General features: G+C 43.2%; 1 long non-coding RNA gene across 1 annotated transcript; it reads left to right on the top strand.

Moving 5' to 3' along the window:
• Nucleotides 1-4410: 4410 nt before the first annotated feature.
• On the top strand, nt 4411-11670 carry LOC138741178 (uncharacterized). Its single transcript, XR_011343371.1, has 2 exons — nt 4411-5279; nt 8514-11670. It is a non-coding gene; the product is annotated as an uncharacterized lncRNA (long non-coding RNA).
• Nucleotides 11671-12112: the final 442 nt, after the last annotated feature.

Raw genomic sequence — 12112 nt, forward strand, 5'->3', positions numbered from 1 at the left:
TTTGGTTCAAAGCGTTTGAACCTGTCGGGATTACCAATTGTAGCGGAAGCTACACTGCTAACTGAAATAACACACACCCAGACGGGTTGAGCTCAATGAACAGAACTGGTTTATTGCAGGCTGCCTGGCTAGCCTTATACTCCCAGCCCGGACCTGGCTGAGAACCGCACTGGGGGCGCTGACATCACCAGGGCGTCATGTGGGTTCCCAAGTGTGGGCTTCCGAGCCCAGTGCCGAGGTCAAAGTGGAAACCCCCGACGGAGCCATTTTGGCCAGCTGCCCCACCGCGTGTGTTACAAGCAGGGCTGGATCACCTGCCTAACAGCATGCCGCCACAAACTAATTTAAAAAAAATATTGGATCTTGAAGAAATTTAACTTTAGTCACCCATTCTAAAAATGTTCCTAGTTCTGTCCAAAGTGGTCTCAATTTTGGACATGTCTAAGTGGAGTGTAAAAAAGTACCTATCTAAAACATTTATCTGATAAATCTGATTTCAGTCTATTTCATTTCTGTGGGGTAAGATATAATTGATGTAAAAAGTTACATTGAACCAATCTATATCTAACATTTATTGTATTTGTCATACTATCATGACACAGTCACAATTTTTTCCCTCAATATTAATATTTAAATCTGTTTCCCATCTGTCTAGATCTATATATTCCTTGTTTTCATATTCTGTTTTGCAATAATGTATACATAGCTGAAATTAATTTCTTAATAGGTTTATTGCAAATCAAAGTTTCTATTTCACTCCTTTCAGGCAATAACATTGTTGGACCCAATTTATCTGTAAAGTACACCTTTATGTGATAATAGCAAAATATTGTATTATTTTGTATCCCATATTTATATTTCAATTGATCAAATGTCATTAAGATCCTCCCTTCAAAGCAGTCTTCCATTCTAATTCTTTTTTAGACCAATTACTAAGAAGTCTATAATTCATTGTAAAAGGAATGTCTATTTTGAATCAATGGCATTTTTGGTATCTCATAATTTCTCATTCCCAGTTCAACATTTACCTTATTCCATATATTAATCATGTTTTGACAATGGGGCATCCCTTTCTCCAATTATTATTCTATTATCCCATTTATATATAAAATATTCAGGTATTGTCTCCCCTATTTTATCTATCTCTAATCCATGCTGGTTTTTCTCCTTCCTCAAAAAAAAGGAAGAAAGAAATCTCAATTGTGCTGCATTGTAGTAATTTTTAAAGTTTGGAAGCTGTAAACCTCCCAATTCAAATTACCAAGTTAATTTTTCTATTGAAACTCAACATTTTACCCTTCCAAAGAAACTTCCTTACATATTTATTCAATTCCTAAAAAGAATTTCTGTGGGATAAATATAAGCAAGGTTTGAAAAAGATATTGCATCCCAGGAAAAATATTCATTTTTATACAATTAACTCATCCAACAAAATTATGGGTAATTCCAACCTTCTTCTTAAGTCTTCATCAGTTTTCTTAAGTATGTTTTTAAATTATTATCTATTCTTATCCTTAAATATTTTATTCCATTTATTGGTCATTTATATTGAGTATCCTTTTTACACTGTGCCTAATCACTGTAGTAAAGAGGCATAATCTCACTTTTATTCCAATTTACTTTGAAACCGGATATTATTCCATATTCTTTTAATCTTGAATATAATTTATGTATTGAAGTTTCTGGTTCTCTTAAATAAATTATTACATTGTCTGCAAATAGACTAATCTTATGTTCCTCTCTACCAACTCTAAAATTTTTAATGTCAAGATCAGACCTAATCAATTCTGCCTATTGTTCTATTGCCAAAATAAATAAAACTGGTGACAATGGACACCCTTGTCTACTGGATCTAGTTAATTGAAAAAAGTCAGAGACTTGCCCATTTGTCACTTCCTTAGCTCTTGATCCATTGTACAGGGCCTTAATCCAATTAATGAATGTCTGTCCCAATCTAAACTTGTCAAGTATGTTAAAATAAAAAAATCCAATTTTAGTCTATCAAATGCTTTTTCTGCAACTAACACCACGACTACACTCAAATCTTCTCTTTTCTGTGCCAGATGTATTATACTCATCAATCTAGTCACCTATCTGCTAACTTTTGTTTTTTAACAAATCCAGTTTGGTCCATATTAATTAGCTTTGGTAAATATTTTGCCATCCTATTTACTAATATTTTTTCAACTATTTTAGAGTCTGCATTTAACAAAGATATAGGTCTATATGAAGATAGCTTTAAAATATCTCTATCTTTTTTTGGAATAACTTATTATTGCTGTTTTAGAAGATTCCGGAAATGTATGTGTTTAGTCTGCCTGACCTAATACCTATACTTCTTTAATTGGATGTGTAGCAACTGTGTCACAGAGCGAAATGAAGAATGAGAAAATGATCAGACGTAGTCAAGTCGAAGATCAGTATAAGTCGTTTACTCAGTCACTAGCAACTTTTAAAACCCCACGTGTTCCTACCAACATCACTTGAAACCTCTCAAGCCAATTTGATTAAGCCACCAGTGAGCCACTGCATGCCCCCGCCCTCAGAACCAATGATAGGAGGTTAAACATCTGGTGCCATTACTGTCCACCGCTCTTGGATGGTCATCCACGCCTTCTCATTGGGGGTCGTGGCAAGGGCCAATCAAGGTCAGATGAGCGGGCTTTAGTCAGTCAATTGTAAATGTCTCTGGATGCCCCTCAATGTCCAGCACACAAGTTGTATTATTGTTTCATAGCGCTCTGAAGGGGGCCTCTTACGACCTCTGTAAGCGTGGCCCATGTGCACCTCTACACACAAACACAAACTCACAGTCCTGGAGTTCCTTTGGGATGAAGGGTGTCATTGTTCCATGCTTGATGTTGGAACTTGGGCCAATTTTCCAAACCGCTCCCACAGTTTGTCTTAGACTTCACTTGGTAGCACCTCCTGTCTGCGTGCCCAGGTACAATGAGTGGGGCTCCATAAACTAACTTGGCTGATGAGGAGTTGAGATCCTCCTTGGGTGCTGTTCTTATTCTTAGGAGGATCCAGGGCAGCTCATCCGCCCAATCAGGTCCCTGGAGGCAGGCCATCAGTGCAGCCTTCATGTGCCTATGGACCCACTCCACCAGGCCATTCAAATGCGACTGTTGTGCAGTGGAGCTGCATTCCCAGCAGTCACAACAAAACGTCCCAGAGTGTGGACGTAAATTATGGGCCTCTGTTGGAGGTGAAGTGTGTGGGTACGTGACCTGTTTTTTGAGTCCATGCCATACAAACGTATTGGCCATCAGACAGAATGGAGGGGTGGGACAGTCAGTGAATGGCACTGAAAATGCAACATCTCCACGCAGCAAAGACAATAAGGTGAGGCTGACCTGTGGAAACATTGCACAGGAATTAGATTTTTTATTTAACGTACTTGACAAGTTTAGATTGAGACAGAAATTTATTAATTGGATTAAGGCCCTGTATAATGGTGGTACCTTGCAGGCTCATGACAGTTGTTCTATAAACCGGGAGTTCATCGTTCTGAAGCTGATATTTTGTGAGCGCCATGTCGTCTACACCTGGAGAGAAGGCACATACTGCTTGAACAAAGGAGCGGGACAGGGCATCAACCACCACATTACTCTCTGGTTGAAAACTTGGATACATAAGATAGGTGGTGTTTCTGGCAGGCTGACAAGGGATCTGATGCCTTTGTGAAGGCAAACATTAGCAGTTTGTGGTCAATAAAAACTGTGAAGTCCCTGCCTCCAAAAAATAGTGGTAGTGTCTGACTGCTAGGTACAGTGCCAGTAGTTCCCTATCAAATATGCTGCATTTTGTTTCTGGAGGGTGGAGGTGCCTTTTAAAAAATGCTAGCGGTTTCCATTGTCCATTGTTATACTGTTCCAAGACTCCGCCTACTGCCACGTGGGATGCACCTATTGTCAAGGCAGTTGGTGTATCCATTTGTGGATGGACCACCAATGTTGCCTTCACGATGGTGTCTTTGGTCTGCTGGAATGCTACCATCCTCTCCTTTGTCCACTCGAGTTCTTTGGCACCACTGGACATGAAGTCAAAAAGGGGTTTCATAATATGAGCTGCAGAGGGTAGAAAGCTGCAATAGAAATTGACCAGCCCCACAAATTCCTGGAGTCCTTTGATGGTATCAGGCCTTGTGAATTTAAGGATGGCTTCCACCTTGCCAGGCAATGGAATGACACCCCGGCTGCTGATCTGATGTCCCAAGAATTCGATAGAGGACTGTCCAAATTTGCACTTGGCAGGGCTAGCAGTTAGCCCAAACGCCTGTAGGCAGCGGCAGAGTGAACGCAGATGCTGCAGGTGCTGTTTGTGGGAGTGGTTGGCGACGTGCATGTCATCCAATTGGACTAAAAGGAAGTCCATGCCACGCCACACTGCATCCATTAGTCGCTGGAATGTTTGTGCAGCATTTTTGAGCCCAAAAGGCATTCTCAAAAATTCAAAAAGGCTGAACGGTGTTATGATGGTGGTCTTGTCACATTCTCTGGGTTTATAGGTATTTGGTGGTACCCACGCATCATCAATTTTAGAAAATATCCTGGTCCCATTAAGATTAGCTGTAAAGTCCTGTATATGGGGCATGTTATATAGAGAATTTAGGTTAAAATGACTTAAGTTAAAATGTGATGATTAATCATAAAAAGGGAAGCCAGAACGGACAGGGAGCTTACTAGCAGCCAAGGACAAAAGGTTCAGCTGGATATGTTTTTTTAAAAACATATCTTTTCATGGTCATAGTGAGAGACATGCAGGAGACAAAAGATTGATAAGAAGGGTGAGAAACAGAATTTAGTGTATGTAGAGTTCACAGCGTACGTAACGAACGTGATAATTAAAATTGCAGTTACACTTAGAATGCTTTTGCAATACTAACCAATTAAAACAGTATTAATAAGAAGGGGAAGGGCAAACAATAAGGGTATAAAAATCAATGCACTGTATGTATCGGGGCTTAACTGGTGAGAAGCCAGTTGAGTCCAACTCTGCAGACTTGTAAATAAAGCTTGTCGTGTCATCAGTTTTAAAGAGACTCATGTGTGAGAAGTTTTATTTCTGACAAATGGGGGCTCATCCGGGATCTACACTCCGGCCGTGAGGGGAGGCGAGAAGAGGGACATCGGAGGTGGTGCACCCCGCTGAGTTCAGCGGCTCCTAGTCCCTTGCTCGTCGCTTCGGGCGGCTTGAGCGAGTGGTATCCGGACAAGGTGACACGACAAGACGGAGAGGAGAAGGGTGACGGTTCAATCCCCGGGAAGACACCGGTAAGTGACGACTTACGATTGTGGTGTGGGGATTGGGTAACAGGTGTAACGGGATACACCTGTTTGGATAAAAAACCTAACGTAATAGATCAGGTATAGAGCTTTTGTCGTGGCGTGAGGACCCTGTCGTGGGACTCTAGGATAGACCCCAGGGAAACTCGGCGGTAACCGAAGGAGGGACAGCACCTCCGATGAAGTGCCGAGAAGAGAGGGGTCAACCCCAGGGAAACCTCAGCGGTAACCGAAGGAGGGACAGTACCTACGACGAGGCGTCTGAGAAGAAGGGAGTAGGGTCCAGAACGAGAGGGTCCTCAGCAACGATAAACAGATCTAGGTGGGAAAATGGGAGGATCAAAATCTAAGGGCTCGTCTGAAAATTCAGGACAATTCCTGGGAGTTCCCCTTGACAGCCCTTTGGGGAGAATGTTTGAAAATTGGGATAGTAAAAGATATCGAGACAAAAACAAGAAAAAGATGGTCCAATATTGTCTCCTCTGGTCGAAACAACCTATTAAAGGTTCCTCGGTCTGGTGGCCGAAATTTGGATCTGATGAGGATTGGGTTAGACAAGCATTAAACATATATGTAAATTCGAGACCAAAGGTGAATCAAGAAGAGTCAGCATATGCATTTTGTTGGGTTCCCTGGCCAGGATCCTTAACAAAATGTTTTAAATTGAGGGTAGCGGGAGAAAAGAAGTGGGAACCTCTGGACAACCTTCCCCCTCCTTATATTCCCCTGGTGCCTACTGCGCCCGAGGAAAGCTCATTACCGGAGGGGAAAGGTGATGAAACTGATTGCCCCGAAAGGGGCCGGGGAAAAAAGGATGAATTAAGGGAGTCGGACCCTAAACTTCCACCGGTAAACCGACCCTGGACAAGATCCCAGACTGGTCCAGGACCATCAAAGTTTTCAATAAGCCTAAATCCCCTGAGGGAAGTTCCTATGGGAGGACCGGGAGGGGGAACGGGATATGTGAATGTTCCCCTAACTAGTACAGAGGTGCGGGGATTTAAGAAAGAAATGAAAAAGTTATTGGAAGATCCTATAGGACTGGCTGAACAGCTCGACCAATTCCTGGGACCAAACACATACACGTGGGAAGAGATGCAGGCAATAATGGGAACATTATTCTCACCCCAGGAGAGGCAGATGATTCGACGGGCTGCCCTCCTCATGTGGGAATATGAACAACCTGGGGACCCCAGACCCCATGAACAAAAATATCCCTTAAATGAACCCAGGTGGGACAAATGAACACCCGAGGGATTGGCAAGTATGAGACAATATAGAGAGTGGACAATTAAAGGGATACGGGAGGCTGTGCCAAAGGGTCACAATTTCACCAAGGCATTTGGGAACCACCAGGGGAAAGATGAGTCCCCTACTGATTTTTTGGAGAGGGTGAGAAAGAATGTTCAACAGTATGCTGGCGTGGACCCTAGTACACCAATGGGTGAACAGCTTATTCGAATTGAATTTGTTTCCAAATCATGGCAGGACATTAGAAAGAAACTAGAAAAGGAGGAGGACTGGAGCGAAAAACCCCTAAGCGACCTGTTAAAAAAGGCGCAAAAAGTATATGTGCAGAGAGAAGAAGAAGATCAAAAGAGGGCGACAAAGGTTATGGTACAGACTATCCGACAGATGAATGCCGAATCCAGAGGGGAAAGAAAACAAAACCTTCCTCTAAACAATCCAAGATATCCAAGAGAGGGAAGACCCCGGAGGTTCGTTAAGTGCTATTACTGCAATGAGGAAGGACACTTTAAGAGGGAATGCCCCCGATACAAGAGGGAATTGCGTGCCCTCGAACTTATGGAAGAAGATTAGGGGGGTCAGGGGTTCCAAATGTTAGGGACCAAGTATAAGAGGGAACCCCTGGTAAAACTAAAAATTGGTCCCAATGGAGAAGAGGTGGTGTTTATGGTGGACACAGGAGCGGAACGAAGTAGTGTAATAAATGTGCCAATCGGAACTGAGCCTGTAAAAAGTAATTTGACAATTTCTGGGATAGAAGGGGCTCCCAGAATGGTATCAATAATTCCCCAAGTAACAGCGAAACTGGAAGAAAGAGAAGGGGTACAAGACCTCTTGTTGTTACCGTCGGCTGGATTTAACCTCCTAGGAAGGGACTTACAGGCTCTCCTAGGTTTGGGTGCTCTCCCTGTGGACGGAGAAGTGCGAGTCCACCTCTGTGCTCTAAAGGAAGAGGATGAACGGCAGATTGATGAGAGAGTCTGGTATAAGGAGGGAAATCGAGGAGGTCTGGACATCCCACCTTTACATGTCACATTAATACCAGGTCATCAGCCGGTAAGGAAACGTCAGTATCCTATTTCTTTGGAAGGGAGAAAAGGGCTACAGCCGGTAATTGAGACTCTAATACGAGACGGACTATTAGAAGAATGCATGTCACCTTATAACACCCCTATACTCCCAGTGAAAAAGTCAGATGGATCCTATCGCCTAGTTCAGGATCTAAGAAGTTTGAATGCTATTGTTCAGACCCGCCACCCAGTGGTGCCTAATCCCTATACTATTATGAATCGGATTCCCCCAGACCATGAGTGGTTTAGTGTTATCGACTTGAAGGATGCCTTCTGGACGTGTCCATTAGAAGAGGAAAGTAGAGATATGTTTGCGTTTGAATGGGAAAATCCATGGACAGGCAGACGGAGACAGCTTCGGTGGACTGTATTGCCCCAAGGGTTCACTGAATCTCCGAACCTGTTTGGACAAATGCTAGAACAAATCCTGGTGGACTATCCACAATCTGATGATTCCCAACTAATGCAGTATGTGGACGATTTACTATTATCAGGACCCAAGGAACAAGAAATGAGGGGGGATACAATTAGACTCTTGAATTATCTGGGGAAAAAGGGTCTACGGGTGTCCAGGAACAAGTTACAGTTCGTTGAGAGAACTGTGGTATATCTGGGACACCAGATAAGTAAAGGATAGAAACGGATTACCCCTGAACGGATTGCGGGAATCACTAGAATGCCGTTACCCCGTAATAAGAAGGAAATAAGACAATTCCTGGGACTCTTAGGTTACTGTAGGTTATGGATAGAGGACTACTCAGCTTTGGTGAAGTTTATGTATGAAAAGCTGACAAATTAAAATGAATATCCATTGAAATGGACCCAGGAGGAGGAGGGATGGTTTGAGGACTTGAAGCATCGCCTGACACGAGCCCCGGTACTCACTCTGCCCTCTTTAAAACAGCCCTTCCAGCTATTTGTCACTCATAACCAAGGAACAGCTGTGGGAATTTTAACACAGGAAAAAGGCGGTCAGCGACACCCAGTGGCTTTCCTTTCCAAAATGATGGACCCAGTGTCTCGCGGATGGCCGATGTGTATCCAGGGAGTAGCGGCTGCTGCTCTGTTGGTAGAGGAAGCACGTAAACTTACTTTTGGAGGAAAGATGACTGTGTACACCTCCCATTCTGTGAGTGTTTTATTAACACAAACTGCCCATCGATGGCTGACTGATTCTCGCATATTAAAGTATGAAACCATTTTAATAGTCGGAGAAGATCTACAGTTTGCAAAGATTAATAGCTGCAACCCAGCTCACTTTTTATACGGCAGTGAAACAGAGAGAGAGGTGGAGCACGACTGTGTCGAGTTGACAGATCTTCAGACCAAGACCCGAGAAGACCTTTGCGATACTCTGCTGGGAGAAGGATATGAATTCTACATTGACGGCTCCGCCAGATGTGTTGACGGAATGAGAAGAAGTGGGTATGCTATAATAGAAGGAAATACTTGGAAAGTAGTAGAATCCACGAGACTACCCGGAAGCTGGTCAGCACAATCCTGTGAACTATATGCCTTGCAGAGAGCCCTCAGAATACTGGCAAAGAAAATTGGAACGATTTACACTGATTCCAAATACGCATACGGGGTAGTGCATACCTTTGGTAAGATCTGGAAGGAGCGTGGTCTAATTACATCAAGAGGAAAGGAATTGGCACACGAACAGATGATTACTCTGACTTTAGAAGCCTTGACATTACCCCAGGAAATAGCAGTGGTCTACATACCAAGCCATCAGAGGGGAGATACCCTCTGATGGAAACAGACTGGCTGATGAAGAAGCCAAAAGGGCAGCCATGCAACAAGAAGTCCGTTTGCTGACCTTAATCCCAATAAGACAAGGCATAAAGAAGGCTCCCATTTTCACTGCTAAGGAAGAAAAGGACATGGCTCAGCTGGGCGCAAGCCAGCTGCCTGATGGAACATGGAAGACACCAGATGGAAGAATGGTTCTAAATAAAGAAATATCTCGCAATATTTTAAAACACCTGCATCATCAGAGCCACTGGGGCACCCAAGCCTTATGTGACACAGTGCTTCGAGAATATGTGTGTAAGGGAATCTACACCTTGGCCCAACAGGAGGTGCAGAATTGTCACCTATGCACAAAAATTAATAACAAGGTAATGAGGACAGGGACCATGGGAGGTCAACCATTAGCCATACGCCCTTTTCAACGTATCCAGATCGACTTCACAGAGTTACCTCAAGTCCAAAGATGGAAGTATCTGTTGGTGATAATAGATCACTTTACTTGATGGGTGGAAGCCTTCCCAACAGTAAATGCTACAGCCTCTACAGTAGCTCGCCTCCTCCTAGAGCAGATAATCCCCAGATATGGTATAATGGATTCTATAGACTCAGACAGGGGTCCACATTTTTCTTCAAAAATCCAGCAATTGATTTGTAATGCATTACAGGTCTCTTGGAAATTGCATACCCCTTGGCATCCACAAAGCTCAGGGAGGGTTGAACGTATGAATGGAACCCTAAAAATGCAATTGACAAAATTAATGGTGGAAACTAAAATGCCTTGGATAAAGTGTCTGCCCCTGGCTTTATTGAGAATTCGTACTGCCCCACGAAAAGATGTAGGATTGTCCCCTTATGAAATGATGTTTGGGCTTCCCTTCTGGAGTACAGTTGAGGGGTGTCCCACCTTGGGGGAAGGGGATATATTTGTTAGGAACTATTTACAGGCACTGTCACGCTCTCTTACAGATTTACGAAAGAGAGGACTATTGGCACAAACACCGCCTCTAGAATTTTCTTTACGCAAAGTGGAACCAGGAGATTGGATTCTCATCAAGACCTGGAAAACTGAAAAACTCCAGCCCCAGTGGGAAGGTCCATACCAAGTTCTCTTAACTACAGAGGCTGCAGCACGAACAAGAGAGAAGGGGTGGACGCACGCATCCAGATTTAAGGGACCTGTAGAGGCGCCTCAGGACCCTGATACAAACTCAGATTGGACTTGTGTTCCTGGAGAAAAACCTCTTACCTTGCGATTTCGCAGAAAGACTTGATTCACAATGTTATTGTTATGTTCTTTGATTTTTCTTAGTTTGCCTATGTCTTTATCAGGTGTGAAATGTAAGAAATGCAGAGACACAGTGGTCCTGTTTCAGGACCACATTTGGGGAAGAAAGGAGGGTAATTTTATTTCCCATACCTCAGTTCCTGAGAAATGCTGGGCAGAAAATACCACCCAACATCCATATACCCCTTGTGTGGAAAAAGAAGGAAATAATATGGGTCATTATATACAGATTCCTAATACCACTCCTTTCCCTCTTTACCGTTGGAAGGGTGACTCAGGCCCACCATGCCCTGATGGACTCTGGTTTTGCATACACCAGCGTACTGTTCCAATGAAAAGTTCCACTCCACACTCGAAAGTGCCTGCCCCTTTAAGACAGCCGGACTTAGTTCGAGTCCATCCAAATAACCATGAAAGTTTCGGTAATACAGTTGGGGGAGATAACCTTTTTGTAGATCTTGCAACTAAAATTGCAGGAACTTTTAATGTAACCAATTGTTGGGTCTGCGGGGGTCCACGGATGAATTCATATCTATATATATTACACACATTTTAAAGAGAGAAAGGGGTGGATTGTTATATTGAGAATTTAGGTTAAAATTACTTAAGTTAAAATGTGATGATTAATCATAAAAAGGGAAGCCAGAACGGACAGGGAGCTTACTAGCAGCCAAGGACAGAAGGTTCAGCTGGATATGTTTTTTTAAAAACATATCTTTTCATGGTCATAGTGAGAGACATGCAGGAGACAAAAGATTGATAAGAAGGGTGAGAAACAGAATTTAGTGTATGTAGAGTTCACAGCGTACGTAACGAACGTGATAATTAAAAATGCAGTTATACTTAGAATGCTTTTGCAATACTAACCAATTAAAACAGTATTAATAAGAAGGGGAAGGGCAAACAATAAGGGTATAAAAATCAATGCACTGTATGTATCGGGGCTTAACTGGTGAGAAGCCAGTTGAGTCCAACTCTGCAGACTTGTAAATAAAGCTTGTCGTGTCATCAGTTTTAAAGAGACTCATGTGTGAGAAGTTTTATTTCTGACAGGGCACAGGGTAGCCGACTACAGTGGTAATCCTCACAAAGTCTCCAGCTTCCAAGGGCTTTGGGCACCATATGTAGCAGGGAGGTTCACAGGCTATCAGACCTGCGTATGATTTCAAATTCCTTCCTTTTGTGGAACTCTTGTTTTGCAAGCCAAGCCACAATTTGTCGGGCGGCAGGCATTGGGCTCGGGTGTATAGAAATGTTCCTTGGGTGAGGATGTGGTGTACGATGCCATATCTGGGTGTGGCAGTGGAGAACTGAGGAGTGACAATGTCCGGAAACTCTGCAAGAAGTTTGGCGAATTCGTTGTTTGAGTATTCCACGGTGTCTAGGTGCGGGACAGGACAATTAGTTTGGCTTTTCCAAGGTGGAGAGATTGGAACGTTGTGGTGTTCACCAACCAGTGCCCT

The sequence above is a fragment of the Narcine bancroftii genome, chromosome 8, assembly GCF_036971445.1.
Source record: "Narcine bancroftii isolate sNarBan1 chromosome 8, sNarBan1.hap1, whole genome shotgun sequence".
Lineage (NCBI taxonomy): Eukaryota > Metazoa > Chordata > Chondrichthyes > Torpediniformes > Narcinidae > Narcine > Narcine bancroftii.